Source organism: Rhinopithecus bieti, unplaced genomic scaffold, assembly GCF_001698545.2.
Source record: "Rhinopithecus bieti isolate Rb0 unplaced genomic scaffold, ASM169854v2 scaffold_2735, whole genome shotgun sequence".
NCBI classification, from domain to species: Eukaryota; Metazoa; Chordata; class Mammalia; order Primates; family Cercopithecidae; genus Rhinopithecus; species Rhinopithecus bieti.
In genome coordinates, this window is record NW_016804150.1 from 903767 (window position 1) to 919793 (window position 16027).

The following is a 16027-nucleotide window of genomic DNA, read 5'->3' on the forward strand; positions in this document are numbered from 1 at the left end:
TTTTTTTTTTTTTTTTTTTTTTTTCTTGTAATGTCTTTGCCTGGTTGTTCTAGCAAAGTAAGGTTGGCCACAAAGAATAAGTCAGGAATTTTTCTCTTTACATCTGTATTCTGGAAGAGATTTTAGAGATTTGGTATCATTTTCTTTTTAAAAATTCATTAGTGTTCACTGCTGAAACCTGCTCGACCCAGTGCTTTCTGGTTTGGAAGATTACTAATTATCGATTCAATGTTTTAAATAGTTATAGGCCTATTGAGATTGTCTATTTCTTCTTGTGTGAATTTTCGCAGATTGTGTCTTTTAATGAATTGATTCATTTCATCTAGATTTTAAAATCTGTAGGCATAAAGTTGGGACATAATATTCATTACTATCTATTAAATACCTATTTCTGTAGGGATGACTCCTTTTTAATTTCTGATATTAGTAATGTGTGTTGTCTCTCTTTTATCTTACCCTGACTAAATGCCCATCAATTTCATTGTTTTTCAAATAACAAGCTTATGGTTTTGTTGACTTTCTCAATTGATTTATGTTTTCCATTTCGTTGATTTTGCTTTCATTTGTATGTTTTCTGATAACTTTGGATTTAATTTATTCTTTTTTTCTAATTTTCTAAGATAAAACCATAGATTATTGAACTTAGTTTTCTTTTCTTTTCTAATGTGTGTATTCAAGGCTTTAAAATTCCATCTAAGCACTGCTTTTGCTCCATATCACATATTTCTGTAAGTTGTTTTCATTTTTTTATTATTATAACTTTTGTCTTAGATTTAAGGGCACATGTGCAGGTTCGTTATACAGGTACACTGTGTGCCACAGGAATTTGGTGTACAAATTATTTTGTCACCCAGTAATGTGTATAGTACCCAATAGTTATGTTTTCTTATCCTCTCCCTCCTCTCCATCTCCACTCTCAAATGGGCCTGGTTTCTATTGTTCCCTTCTTTGTGTTCATGAGTTATTATTTACCTCCCACTCACAAGTAAGAATATGCAGTATTTGGTTGTCTGTTCCTGTGTTAGTTTGCTTAGGATAATGGTCCCCAGCTTCATCCATGCTGCTGCAAAGAACATGATATTTTTCATTTTTATGGTTATGTAGTATTTCATAGTGTAAACGTACCACATTTTCTCTATCCAGTCTGCTGATGAACAGCATTTATATTGTTTCTATGTCTTTATTGTGAATAGCGCTATGATGAACATATCCATGCATGTGTCTTTTTGTTAGAATGATTTATATTCTTTTGGGTATATGCCAAATAATGGGATTGCTAGGTTGAATGGAAATTCTGTTTTAAGTTATTTGAAGAATTACCACACTACTTTCGACAATGGCAGAACTAATTTATGTTCTCATCAGAAGCGTATAAGCGTTCCCTTTTCTCTGCAACCTTGCCAGCATCTATTGTTTTTTGACTTTTTGATAATAACCAATTTGACTGGTATTAGATGGTATCTCATTGTGGTTTTGGTTTCCATTTTTCTAATGATTAGTGATGTGAGCATTTTCCATATACTTGCTGGTCTTACATATGTCTCTTAAAAAAAAAAAAAAGTCTGTTCATGTCTTTTGCCCAGTTTTTAATGGGGTTTTTCTCTTGTAAATTTGTATAAGTTCCTTATAGAATCTTGATATTAGACCTTTGTTGGATGCATAGTTTGCAAGTATTTTCTCTCATTCTTTAGTTTCTCTATTCACTCTGTTGAAAGGTTCTTTTGCTGTGGAAATGCTCTTTGGTTTATTTACGTCCTATTTGTCCATTTTTGCTTTTGTTGCAGTTGCTTTTGGCATCTTAATCATGAAATCTTTGCCAGGTCCTATAAACAGAGTGGTATTTCCTAGGTTACCTTACAGAGATTTTACAGTTTTAGGTTTTACATTTAAGTCTTGAGCTTTTAATGCGGTATAAGAAAGGGGTCCAGTTTCAATCTTCTGCATATGGCTAGTCAGTGATTCCAGAACAATTTATTGAATAAGGAGTTCTTTCTTCATTGCTTGTTTTTGTCAACTTTGTCAAATATTAGATAGTTGTAGGTGTGCAGCTTTACTTCTGGGCTCTCTATTCTATTCCATTGGTCTATGTGTCGGTTTTTGTACCATACTATCCTGTTTTGGTTACTGTAGCTTTATAATATATTTTGAAGTCAGATAACATGATGCTTCCAGTTTTGCTCTTTTTGTTTAGGATTGCCTTGAGTATTCAGGCTCCTTTTCGGTTCCAAACGAATTTTAAAATAGTTATTTCTAACTCTGTGAAGAGTGTCATTAGTATTTGACAGGAATAGCATTAAATCTATAAATTGCTTTGGATGGTATGACCATTTTAATGATATTGATTCTTCCTATTTATGATAATGAAAGGCTTTTTTGTGTTATCTCTGATTTCTTTGAGCAGTGTTTCATAATTCTTCTTGTGGAGGTCTTTCTCCTCCCTGGTTAGCTCTATTCCTAGGTATTTTTTTCTTTCTGTGGCAATTGTGAATGGGACTACATTCCTGATTTGGCTCTCAGCTTGGAGGTTGCTGGTGTAGAGAAATACTGAAGATTTGTATACATTGATTTTGTAGCCTGAAACTTGGTCTAAGTTGTTTCTCAGATCAAAGAGCTCTTGGGCAGATACTATGGGGTTTTCTATATATGGAATCATGTTGTCTGAAAACAGGAATAGTTTTACTTACTCTCTTCCTATTTGGATTTTTTTTAAATTTTTTTTTTATTTGTGTTTTTGTTTTTTCGTTTTTGTTTTTTGTTTTTTTCCATATTGCCTGATTGCTCTGGCCAGGATTTCTAGCACTATGTTGAATAGGAGTGGTTATAGAGAGTGTCCTTGTCTTGTTCTGGTTTTCAAGAGAAATGCTTCCAGCTTTTGCCCATTAAGTATGATATTGGCTATGGGTTCATCATTTTCATTTACATTAAAATATTTTAAAAATTTGTCTTAATTTTGACCCATGTTTTATTTAAAAGTGTGTTTTTTAATCTCCAAATATTTGGGGTTTTTCAATCTTTGTTTCTGTTATTGATTTCTGGTTTAATTTCTTTTGCTCTGAGAGAAGACATTGTATGATTTCTATTCTTTTGAACTCATTAAGGTATGTTTTGTGGCACAGAGTGTGATCTATTTTGGTGAATGTCCCATGGATGTTTTAGAAAATTGTATGATCTGGTGTTTTGAAGTGAAGTATAGCTGTCAGTTGTATCCAGTTGATTGATGGTGCTGTTGAGTTTTGAAGTCAGCTTTTCAGTCACTAGCTGAAGTTCAGAAATGCTGCTAACACATCTGATTAATCTTCCTCTCAAGTAACTAATTGATTCCTAGTGATTATTGGAATATTCTACTTTGGTCTCTGGGATCTTGTTGCAAGACTTTGACATATATTAATAACGTGTTTTGGTGTTGGTGATTTTCATATTTGAGCATGCTCCAGGCAATGACAACTGTCAGGGGAAATTGTCCAGACTTAGAAATGCCAAAAAAGATTGTTAGGTATCATTTCCTGTGCAGTGCTGGGCCTTACCTATTAGACTTTCTGCAGATTATCTGATTGTATGAAGATGTACACATGCATTTGTCTTTATATTACCTAGGCTCTTCCAGAATGTAACTAAGGTGGAAGTTAAAAAGACAACAAAGGGCACAAATTTATCCGTAAAAACAAACATGTATTTTGTCTGGTAGAGATAAATTACCATCTAGTGATAAAAATGAGTCCACCCATTATACTTTATTGTCTTATAAGATACTTACCAGTTTTACATCTATTAGTACATTTATTTTAGCATTCCAGATTGCTTAAATATATATGTTTCTTCTTCAAATTCTTTATTGAAGTGATTTGAACATCTTACTGCTTTATTTATTAATTGAATGCAGAAATCTTAATCATGTGTTAATTTTATATTTGCATATGAATTATGAATTTTCCTTTTTTGGAAATTATACTTTAACATAATTATGTCATGATAGCCACCTGTCCTTTAGTGATTATAAGACACTGTTTGGAAGATATTGTTAGAGTTAAAAGATTTTAAAATGTAAAATACACACATCTTCAAATTGGTGAAATATGGTAATCACTAAGTCATATTAATTCTTCCTCCAAATACACTTAAATATATCCTCTTCCTTCAGTTCCCACTACTTTTGTCTGAGTTTCCTTGCTTCTTATGAGAAATGTTTCAATAACTTCCTAAATTATGTCTTTTTCATTAGCCTTTATTCTTTCCAATCCATTTTTTGCAATGCTGCCTGAGAATGATTCTAAACCCAACTGTCAATGTGACACTGCTGCTTCAAACCCTTCAATGAATTCTACTTCTTGTTATAGTATGCTGAAATCTTCTCAATTGACATCCTGAGTATATTGCTTCCAACTTTATCTTTCCCTTAGTAAATCTCAGATTTTTTTTTATCTTAGTAGTTTTGCACTTGTGGTATTACTGTAACCTCTGGTTAGAGATTCTTCAAGTTTCTATAAGCTTGTGATTGTTTCATAATACTTAACAAAGTATATATCTTTGTATATATCTTTTTAATTTATATTTATAAAGGTAATTTACTACTTTTTCACAGAAGTTTCTGAATGGCTTAAATATTTCTGATGTGTTACTCTTTGGACAAGGAGTTTAAAATATTCCATATCACTTACTGAGGACGTGTTGAGTCTTAATTAAATTCTACATTCATGTTCAAAGATAGTAATCATATACATATATTCTGGAGATGATTCCAAAATCAATTAAAGCAATAACTGGACCTACTTCCTCTCATTCCATTTTTGTAGAACTAGGATATAAATTAGGAGAATTAAAAGAAATGTTAATAAACTACAATCACAATAAATTAAATTAATAATTATTGGCAATTGAATTTGAGATTTTCTTATAGTCTAAGCTTAGATAGATATAGATATTGATATGTATATAGATATAAATATGTGTATGTTTAAAGGTTAGTGTATACACAAAACTCATTTTTGGCACTTGGAGTTTTAGATATAACAGAATGGAATCTTTTGCATCAAAAGGAATCTGATTGAGGAAGGAATATTTTAAGTGAAATAAACATTTTTTATAGGAAAGTAATTTTTATTATAGATAGCTGAAAAGCAAGTTACAGAAAAGCTGTATTTGAGGATAAAAGAATTTGTTCTTTAAATTTTTAAAGTTGTATTAAAAAAAAAGGTTACCACATTAGCAAATCTTCTTATTGACATGTGTTTCGTTCCTAGTTTCCAAGTCAATACATTGTTGGGATGGAAACACAGATACTAGGAAAAGTGAGTTCCTATTTTTTATAGAGATAGCAAAAAATTATTTTATGTCTATATTGTTGAAAGTAGATATTTTATATTAGAGTTTTACCTTGCAGATGTGGCCTGTCTTGAGCAGCCTATATAGTCAGGAGGTCCTATTTACACAAATTTACTCACCAAAACTTTTGTTCTAAGCAAGTTCATGCACATATCATACTCTTTCTAGCTTTCTTATTTTCTTATATTATATGTGTAAGAGGGGTTGGCTATATTTCTTCTGTCAATTGTAATAACAATTTTTTCTGTATTTTCAAAAGCGGATTTTATCTCTTGAGCTAATATTTATACCCAGAGGATGAAACAAGCAACAGCAAACAAACAACAAATAAACAATCAAAAAATCACCCAACCCTAAGTATAAGCATTTAAAATAACTAAATTCCTTCTAGATTTAAAGCCATCTCTCATGTGTCATTATCTCAGCCAATTTTATTATCTCAGCCAACTTTGAATTTCTGCTCATTTATTGATTCTTCTCTTCCCTCTTCTGTCTGGCAAATATTTAAATTTTCACTGAGTTTAAATTTCATCCTGGCAAAGGAAGATTTCTGGTTCTTAGGTGCTTTATTTGGAGGTTTAGCTTATCTTATCTGATGTCTGAAATTCCTTCACTGATATCTACTAAAATATTACTGGGACGACCCGCTAATTTGTACACCAGACTGACACACACTGCTGAAGTTCAGTCTCAAGTCATGAAGCCTATTTTTTCCCACTTTTCTCTTCTGAAAACCCTTCCTCTTCACTGTTTTTATATCTCTACTGGAGCACACAGGAATCATTAAATCTCCTAGATTAGTGTTTTTGATAATATAAAAGCAATGGGGCAGGAGAAAGGGGATTGCCTAGCATAAATCAAGGCAGTGGCACAACCCAGTATTTTGCAAATGACTGGTTACAAAATGCATGGGTAAAATATCCAATCAAAGTACAAATAAATGAATGGATTTTGATAAAACAGTGTATGGTTAAGAAAGTATCCTTGCCTCCAGATTTACTCTTTTTTCTTCTCAAGATTCTTTTGGCTATTTGGAATCCTTTTTGGTTTCATATACATTTTAAGACATTTTTTCTATTTTTGTAGAAAATTCCATTGAGATTTTGATAGGAATTGCATTGAATTTTTTGCTTTAGGTAGTATGGACATTTTAACATTAAGTCTTCTAATCCATGAATATAGAATTTCCTACCCATTCTTTAACTCAAAACCACAGTGAGACATAACATCATGTATTTTAGGATGACAGCTATTTAAAAAAAGATAACAAATGTTGTAGGATATGTAAAGAAATTGGAAACAATGGATATTGTTGGTGGGAATGTAAAATAGTGTAGCTGCTGTGGAAAATAGTATGGAGATTCTTCAAAAACTTGAAAATAGGCATACTATATCATCCAGCAATCCCTCTTCTGGGTATCAATTTTAAAGGCTTAAAATCAGGATTTGAAGCTACATCTACACTCCCATGTTCATTGCTGCATGATTCACAATAACCAAGGTATGGAAAAACACTTAAAAGTTTATCAGTGGATGAATAGATAAAAGAAATGTGATATTTTAATCACATTAGAATATTATTCAGCATTAGATATGAGAAGATCTTTTTCTTTTCTTTTTTTTTTTTTTTTTTCCTTTTGAGATGGAGTTTCACTCTCATTGCCCAGGCTGGAGTGCAATGACGCAATCTCAGCTTATCACAACCTCCACCTCCCATGTTCAAGCGATTCTCCTGCCTCATCCTCCCAAGTAGCTGGGATTGCAGATATGCATCAACATGCCCAGCTACTTTTTTGTATTTAGTAGAGATGGGGTTTCACCATGTTGGTCAGGTTAGTCTCAAACTCCTGATCTCAGGTGATCAACCCACCTGGGCCTCCCAAAGTGCTGAGATTACAGGCATGAGCCACCGCATCTGGCTAATTCACCATTAGAAAGGAAGAAATACTGGCACAGGCAACACTATGACTGAATCTTGGAGGACATTTGCTAAGTAAAGTAAGCCAGACACAGAAGAACAAATACTGCATGATGCCACTTACATGAGGAATCTAAAATAGTCAAACTATAGCAGCAGAGATTGTAATTGTTGTCAGGGACTGAGAGGAGGAAGAGATAAGGAGTTGCTTTTCATCAAGTATAAAGTTTAAGTTATGCAAGATGAGTAAGTTCTAGATAACTGTACAATATTGTACGTTTAGTTAAGAATAATGCATTGTATACTTAGAAGTGTGTCAAGATACTAGATATTATGTTAGCTGTTCTTATCACAACTTAATAAATAATTAAATAAATAAATACCATGTGTAGAGTATTGGTATAGTAACATAGAAGAATATTTACAGTTATGTTTAAAAAGTAATTAAAATGCTTCTGTCTTTCTCATCTAAATGTCAGGGTGTGACTTGAAATTTTTTAATCACAGTAACATATCACAAATATATGCAGTTTACTGAAGAAATGAGTAACAGAAACCAGCTGCCTCATCACACCAAAAATTCAAGTGATTTATGAAATGTAAATCAAAGCCCTTTTATTTTTTAGAAATTTATGAATTTTTTATTAAAATTTTGTTAACATCAAAATTTTGTTTGAATTTCTGATATGCTAAATAGTAGATTTTCAATTTCTAATATGTTAAATGTTATAACTCTGTGAAGTTCCAATAATTTCTAACATATAAAGTAGTCCCAAGACCAAAGAGTTAAGAGAATCTCTGTTCTAAACACCACAGATAAGCAAGAAGACCTGCAAACTTCTCAGGACCATCATTTTTAGATCAGGCCTTTCCTCAGCTAATTTCATATCATTATCTTGGAAGTATCATATTTTCCTGAGAAACAAAAGCAATATTTTCTCATTTAAGTTTTTCTGTCACACATTTCTCCCCCACACACATTTGCCTTCGTCATTCTCTCTCATTTAAAAAATGCACCTTGCTGCAATAGACTACAAGTTCTTTCTGTAAGTGCTTTTTTGTTTTCATCTGGAAAATGAAGTTTCTAAGACAATATTCACAGCGTAGTTTGAAAAGTTTATTTTAAAATTCAGAACTTGGAAAAGAAACAATGACCTTCATTGTTTTAAGTCATGCCTCTCTTTCCTGAGAAAATGGGCCTTAGCCCTGGGGCTTATTCTTAATGGTTTAAAGACTGTACAATCATTATGTCAACAAAGAAATTAAGGCAGAAATTAAAATGTTTTGTAACAAATAAAATCAAAACACAATATATCAAAACCTGTGGGATCCAACAAAAGCAGTGCTAAATAGGAAATTTATAGCATTAAATGTCTACATCAAAATGTAGAAAATGTTATAAATTAACAACCTAATGTCACACCTCAGGGACCTAGAAAATAAGAGCAAATCAAACCCAAAGTTAGCAGAAGAAAAGAAGTAACAAAGATCAGAGCAAAAGTAAATGAAATAGAGACACTAAAACAATAGAAAGGATCAAAAAAGTAAAAGATGGTTCTTTAATAAACAAAATTGTAAAACCGCTAACTAGGCTAACCAAGAAGAGAGAAGAACAGCCCCCAAAAAAATCTGAAATGAAAAATGAGCTATTACACCTGATACCATAGAAATACAAAGGATCATTAGGTATTACCACGAACAACTAACATTCACAAACTAGAAAACCTAGAGGAAATGGTGAAATTCCTGGAAACATGCAGCTTCCCAAGATTGAACCTGGAAGAACTAGATTCCTGAACAGACCATTGATGAGTAGTGAGACTGAACCACTAATAATAATAATAATAATAATAATAATAATAAAATCTCCCAATAAAAAGTCCAGGATCTGATAGACCTACAGCTAAATTCTACCAAATATACAAACAAACAAACAAACAAAAACCCCCAGAAAACCTAATACTAATCCTCCTGAAAATGTTCCTAAAAAATCAAGAAGGAGGGATTTCTCTCTAACTCATTTTACAAGGCCAGTGTCACTATGATACAAATGTCAGACAAGGACACAACAAAAATTAAAACCTACAGTCCAATATTCCAGAGGAACATAGAAGCAAAAGTTCTCAACAAAATATTACAAAATCAAAATGAAACCCAACAGCACATGAAAAGGATAATATACCATGATCAACTGGGTTTTATTCCAGGGATGCAAGGATAGTTCAACATACATAATCAATATAAGTTATATATCACACAAAGAGAATTAAGGACAAAAATCATATCTCAATAGACAAATAAAAAGTGATGAAATTCAGCATCCCTTCATGACAAAAAATCTTCAACAAATTAGACATAGAAGGAACATATCTCAAAATAATAAAGGTAATACATGACAAACCCACAGTGAAAATCATACTGAATTGTAAAAAGTTGAAAGCATTCCTTCTGAAAACTAGAACAAAACAAGGATGCCCACTTTCACCACTCCTATTCTAAATAGTACTGAAAGTCCTAGCCAGAACAATCAGGCAAGAAAAAGAAATAAAAGACATCCAAATTGGAAAAGAGGTGGTCAAATTGTTTCTGTTTGCTGATAATATGATCTTATATCCAAAAAACTCCTAAAGACTACACCAAAAACTCTAGGCCTGAAAAATTCATTAACTTGCAGGATACAAAGTCAACATACAAGAATCAGTAGCATTTCCATACACCAATAATGATCTACCTGAAAACCAAATCAAGAAGGCAATCCATTTATGATGGCTACAATAAATAATAAATACATAAACACACAAATAAAATGTAGGAATATATTTAACCAAGATGATGAAAAATCTTTTCAAGGTAAACTAGAAAACATTGATGAAAGAAATTGTAGATGACACAAACAAATGGAAAAACATCCCATGTTTATGAATCAGAGGAATTAATATTGTTCAAATGACTGTACTGTCTACTTAAATATACAGACTTAATGCAATCCCTATCAAAATACCAACATCATTTTTTGCAGAATTACCACAAATGTTTAAATACATATACATTCTAAAAGATCATGAATATTCAAAACAATCCTAAGCAAAAAGAACAAAGCTGGAGGTAACACATTACCTGAATCAAATTATAATACATGGCTGTAGTAACCAAACAACCTAGTATTGGTATTAAAATAGTCACATAAATCAATGGAATAGAATAAATAATACATAAATAAAGCCACATATCTACAGCTAAGTGATCTTCATCAAAGCCAACAAGAGCCTACAGTGAGGAAAGAACACCCTTTTTCATAAATAATGCTGGAAAAATTGAATTGCTGTATGAAGAAGAATAAAATGTTCTCCTATTCTCACCATAATCACAAGATGGGCTAAAGACTTAAATATAAGACCTGAAGCCATAAAAAATTCTTGAAGAAAACCTGGGGAAAATTTTTCTGGATCTTGATCTACTCAAATAATTCATGACAAATCTCAAAAGCACAAGAAACAAAAACTAAAACAGACAAGTGAAACAATTAAACTAAAATGCTTTTGCATAGCAAAACAAATAACAGAGTGGGAAGATGATCAGCAGAATGGGAGAAAATACTAGCAAACGATGTATCTGACAGAGGACTAATAGTCAGAATTTACAAGAGACAATTAAAAAAACCTATTAAAAGTGGGCAAATAACATATGTATTTTTCAAAAGAAGCCATACCAAATGGGCAATGAGCACATAAAAACATGCTAAACATCACTAATTATCAGATAAATGCAAATTAAAATACACTGAGACACCATCTTACACCAGTCAGAATGGCTACTATTAAAAATACATAAAACAATAGGTGTTGGCAAGGATGTGGAGAAAAGGAACACTTATACACTGTTGGTGGACATGTAAATTGGTATAACTTCTATGAAAAACAGTATGAAGATATATCAACTAAAAATTGAACTACCAATTCAATTCAGCAATTCCATTATTATCTTTCCAAAGGAAAAAAGTCATTGTAAGAAAAAGATACCTACACTCAAATGTTTATCACAGCACTGTTCATAACAGCAGTGATATGAAATCAACCGAAGTGTCCATCAATGGATGACTGGATGAAGAAAATATGGTATATATACATAGTGGAATAGTATTCATCCATAAAAAAAATGAAATCATGTCTTTTGCAACAATGTGGATAGAACTAGAGGTCATTATCTTCAAAAAAATAACTCAGAAACAGGAGAAAAATACCCTGCTTTCACTTATAAGTGGGAAATAAGGAATATTTAAACATAGACATAGAGTGTGAAGTGATGGACATTAGAGACACCCAAGGGTTGGGGAGTGGGAGGGGTTGGATGATGAGAAGCCATTTAATGAATCAAATATACATTATTTGAGTGATGGCTACACTAAAAGTCCAGACTTCACTATTATGCAATATATCTTTGTGACAAAATTGTATTTGTACCCCTTAAATTTATATTTAAAAAGACCAATGTGGAAATATCTATATTTATACATGTGTTGAGCTCAAGTATTGCTTCTAAGAATATTCCTTTAACCTATTATTTATCTAATTGCACTGAAATTCATAATTCGATTGACTCTATATATCTTTACTAAAATATCCCTTGATTGAAGGATCCATAACTTATTCAACTTGGCATGTTCAATAAACTGTAATGACAGTTACCTAATGTAAATATTAAATGAAAAATGTTTTTCCAATGCAATAATATATTCCTAGAATAAAAGGGTCATAGTGTTGAAACAATGGTGAAGTCTTTGAAGTAGGCAAAAGATTAAAGGCTATTCTTACAATGGAATACTGGACATTGTCCAGAATACTCTTGGAGTTTTCCAGTTCTATATGGATTTGTTTCTCTTGTTGTTTCTGAATGTTGTATTTTGAAATTCTTAGAGATAGAAGTTAACTTTTATAGTGCTGATGGTGATAAAAATGGTAAAGATGCAAGTAAACTTTTTTCTGGTAGAGATGCCAGAATGTTTTTATGATATTCTCCCTACACCAAAAGATGATTGCAAACATTACATTTTCTTGCTTTTTGTATATTAATCACTGTGCATTTATTTGCAAAATAATTTCAGCATTCCTGAGTGTGTTTGTGTGTATGTCTGTCTGTCTTTGGATTTTTAAAAAAATGATATAATATAATAGGTGAGCATATTTGGGGGATATTTATGATATTTTGACACATTCACATGACGTGTAATGATCAAATAAGGGTAATTGGAGTGTCCATCACCTCAAGCATTTATCTTTACACTGAATTATTGAATTATTCTCTTCTGACTCTTTTGAAATATGTGATAGATTACTGTTAACTATAATCACCCTACTGAACTATCAAACACTACATCTTTTTTACTTATACCTAACTGTCTTTTGTACCCACTAATCCAATTCTATTTATTGCTTCCTTCCCTATTTCCCATCCCAGCCTTTGGTATCCACTGTCTACTCTCTATCTTAATGAGATCTAATTTTTTAGCTCCCATATATGAGTGAGAATATGTGATATTTCCCTTTATGTGCCTAGCTTATTTCACTTAACATAATGACCTACAGTTTCATCCGTGTAGCAGTAAATAGTAGGATTTCTTTTTTTTTTTTTTGGTGGCCAAGTAATATTCCATTGTGTGTGTGTGTAAAAGACATTTCTTTATTCATTCATGCATTCATAGAAACCTAGGTTAGTTCCATATTTTTGCTATTGTTAATAATGCTATAATAAACATGGAAGTGTAGATATCTCTTTGATATACTGATTTCCCACACACACAAAATAAAGGAAATCAATACACACACACACATACACATACACACACACACACACACACACACACACACACAGAGTAGTGGGATTGCTGAATTACATGGGGTTCCATTCTTAGTCTTTTGAGGAACCTCCATGCTGTATTCATGCTGCATTCATTCCCACTAACAGTGTATGATGTTTCCCCTTTCTCCATATCCTCACCTTTGATGAAAGCCATTTTAACTGGGTTGAGATATCTCATTGTAGTTTTCATTTACATTTCCTTGATAATTAGTGATCTCGAACATTTAAAGAAGATTCTATTGACCATTTGTATGCCTTCCTTTGAGAAATGTCTAGTCGGATCTTTTGCACATTTTTTAATTGGATTATTTGTTTTGCTATTTACTTGTATGAGTTCCTTATACAGTCTGGTAATTTTCCCTGGCCAGATGCATAAATTGAAAATATTTTTTTCCCATTCAATGGGTTGTTGATTGTTTCTTAGCAGATTAAAATTTGCAGATTTTTTTTAATTTGATGAGATCTTATTTTTCTGTTCTTGCTTTTGCTGCCTGTGCTTTTGAGGTTTCACCCAAAAATTCTTTGCCCAGATGTATTCTAAAGCATTTCCCTGATGGTTTCTTTTAGTAGTTTCATAGTTTCAGGTCTTAGAGTTCAGGTCCCTTAGATTTCATAGTTTCAGGTCTTAGATTTCAGGTCTATGTCTTTAATCAATTTTAATTTGATTTTTGTATATGGTGAGAAATGGGCGTCTAGTTTCATTCTTTTACAAAGGTTATAGAGTTTTTCCAGATCCTTTTATTAAAGAGATTGTCTTTCCCCAATGTATGTTCTCTGTGCCTTTGTTGAAAATGAGCCATCTGTGTATGTGTGGATTTATTTCTGGATTCTCTATCCTCTTGAATTGTTCTATGTGTGTTATTAAGTCCAGTGCCATGATTTTTGGTTACTATGGCTTTGTAGTGTATTTTGAAATCAGGTAATGTAATGGCTCCAACCTTGTTCTTTTTGCTCAAATTTGCTTTGGCAATTCAGGGCCTTTTGTAGTTTCATTCAAATTTTAGAACTTTTTTCCTATTTATTTGAAGAATGTAATTGGTATTTTGATAGGGATTGCATTTAATCTGAAAATCACATAGGGTACTACGAACAGTTTAAAAACATTAATTCTTTCAATCCAGGTGCATGAGTTATCTTTCCTTTTTTGGTGCTGTCTTCAATTTCTTTATCAGTGTTTTGTATTTTTTCTTGTAGACATCTTTCACTTATTTGGTGAAATTTTTTCCTAAGTACTTTATATTTTTGTAGCTATCATAAATTAAATTGCTTTCTCATTTTTTTTTTCAGGCTGTTTGCTGTTGGCATACGTAACTGCTCTTAATTTTTTATGTTAATTTTGTACCTAGCACCTTTACTTAATTAATCTATCAGTTTTATTAATAATAGTTTTTTTGATGAAGTCTTCAGTGTTTTCTAAATATAAGATAATGTCAATTGTGAACAAAGATAATTTGACTTCTTCCTTTCCAAATTGGACACACTTTCATTTTTTCTCTTGTATAATGGTTCTAGCCAGGATTTCTGGTATCATATTGAAAACAATGTTATCCAAGTGGACATTCTGGTCTTGTTTCAAATCTTAGAGAAAAGGCCTTTAATATTTCCCTATTCAGTCTGATGTGAGATATGGGTTTGTTATATATGGCTTTTATTATTTTGAGGTGTTTCTTCAATACCCAGTTTGTTGAGAATTTTTTTTTTTTTTTGAGACGGAGTCTCGCTCTGTCGCCCAGGCTGGAGTGCAGTGGCCGGATCTCAGCTCACTGCAAGCTCTGCCTCCTGGGTTTATGCCATTCTCCTGCCTCAGCTTCCGGAGTAGCTGGGACTACAGGCGCCCGCCACCTCGCCCGGCTAGTTTTTTGTATTTTTTAGTAGAGATGGGGTTTCACCGTGTTAGCCAGGATGGTCTCGATCTCCTGACCTCGTGATCCACCCATCTCGGCCTCCCAAAGTGCTGGGATTACAGGCTTGAGCCACCGCGCCCGGCCACTAGAATTTTTATCATAAACAGTTGTTGAATGCTTTTACAGAAGTTATTGAAATGATCATATGGGTTTTGTGCTTGATTCTGTCAATGTGATGTATCACATTTGTTGATTTGCATTATGTTAAACCATCCTTGCATCCCTGGGAAGAATTCCACTTGATCATGGTGAAAGGTATTTTTAATAAGTTGTTAAATTCAATTTGTTGATATTTTGTGAGATGTTTTGTATCTATATTCATCAGGGATATCCTTGTAGTTTTCTTTTATTGTTGTTATTGTGTCCCTGTCTGGTTTTGGTATTAGGGTAATGCTGGACTCGTAGAATGAGAGTCTTTAGATTTCTATTGAATCAGTTTTAACATCTTTCTGATTCCTTAACTTATTCATGTGTTAAAATTTGACACTTGTTCATTTTATATTGGTAAGTCATGATTTCAGTTTTTAAAATGAATCCTTATCAGTAGCATATCTACAGAAATCATCTCTGATATATTGTATCAATTAATCCAATTGACTTACAGAAAAATTAAGTGTTTGCCAATTTTCTAGTTACTAAAATCTATTAAAATGGAGAAATTTTTATTTTCCCAGTAACAAAGATCAATAGGAGATAATCTGTTATAATATAAGGATCTTCCTTTCGTGCCTACCTCCCTCTCCCTTTTCTTTTCCTTTTTCTTTTCTTTTCTTTCCTTTCTTTTTTTTCTTTTCTTCTTTTCTTTTCTTTTAGTTTTTTTGAACTATGTCCTCTTTATTTGAAAGAGACATTGAACCAGTATGTATTGCCTGATTATCAAAGCATGAATAGCACTTCATTTACTTTATTCTGTATGGTTTTCTTTTATATAGAAAAAGTCATTTTAGTAGGAACCTTTCTCTAATTCATTATTTTTATTATATTGCTAGTGTGCCATCATCTCAAAATCTGCTTGTTTTAAGGTATTTTA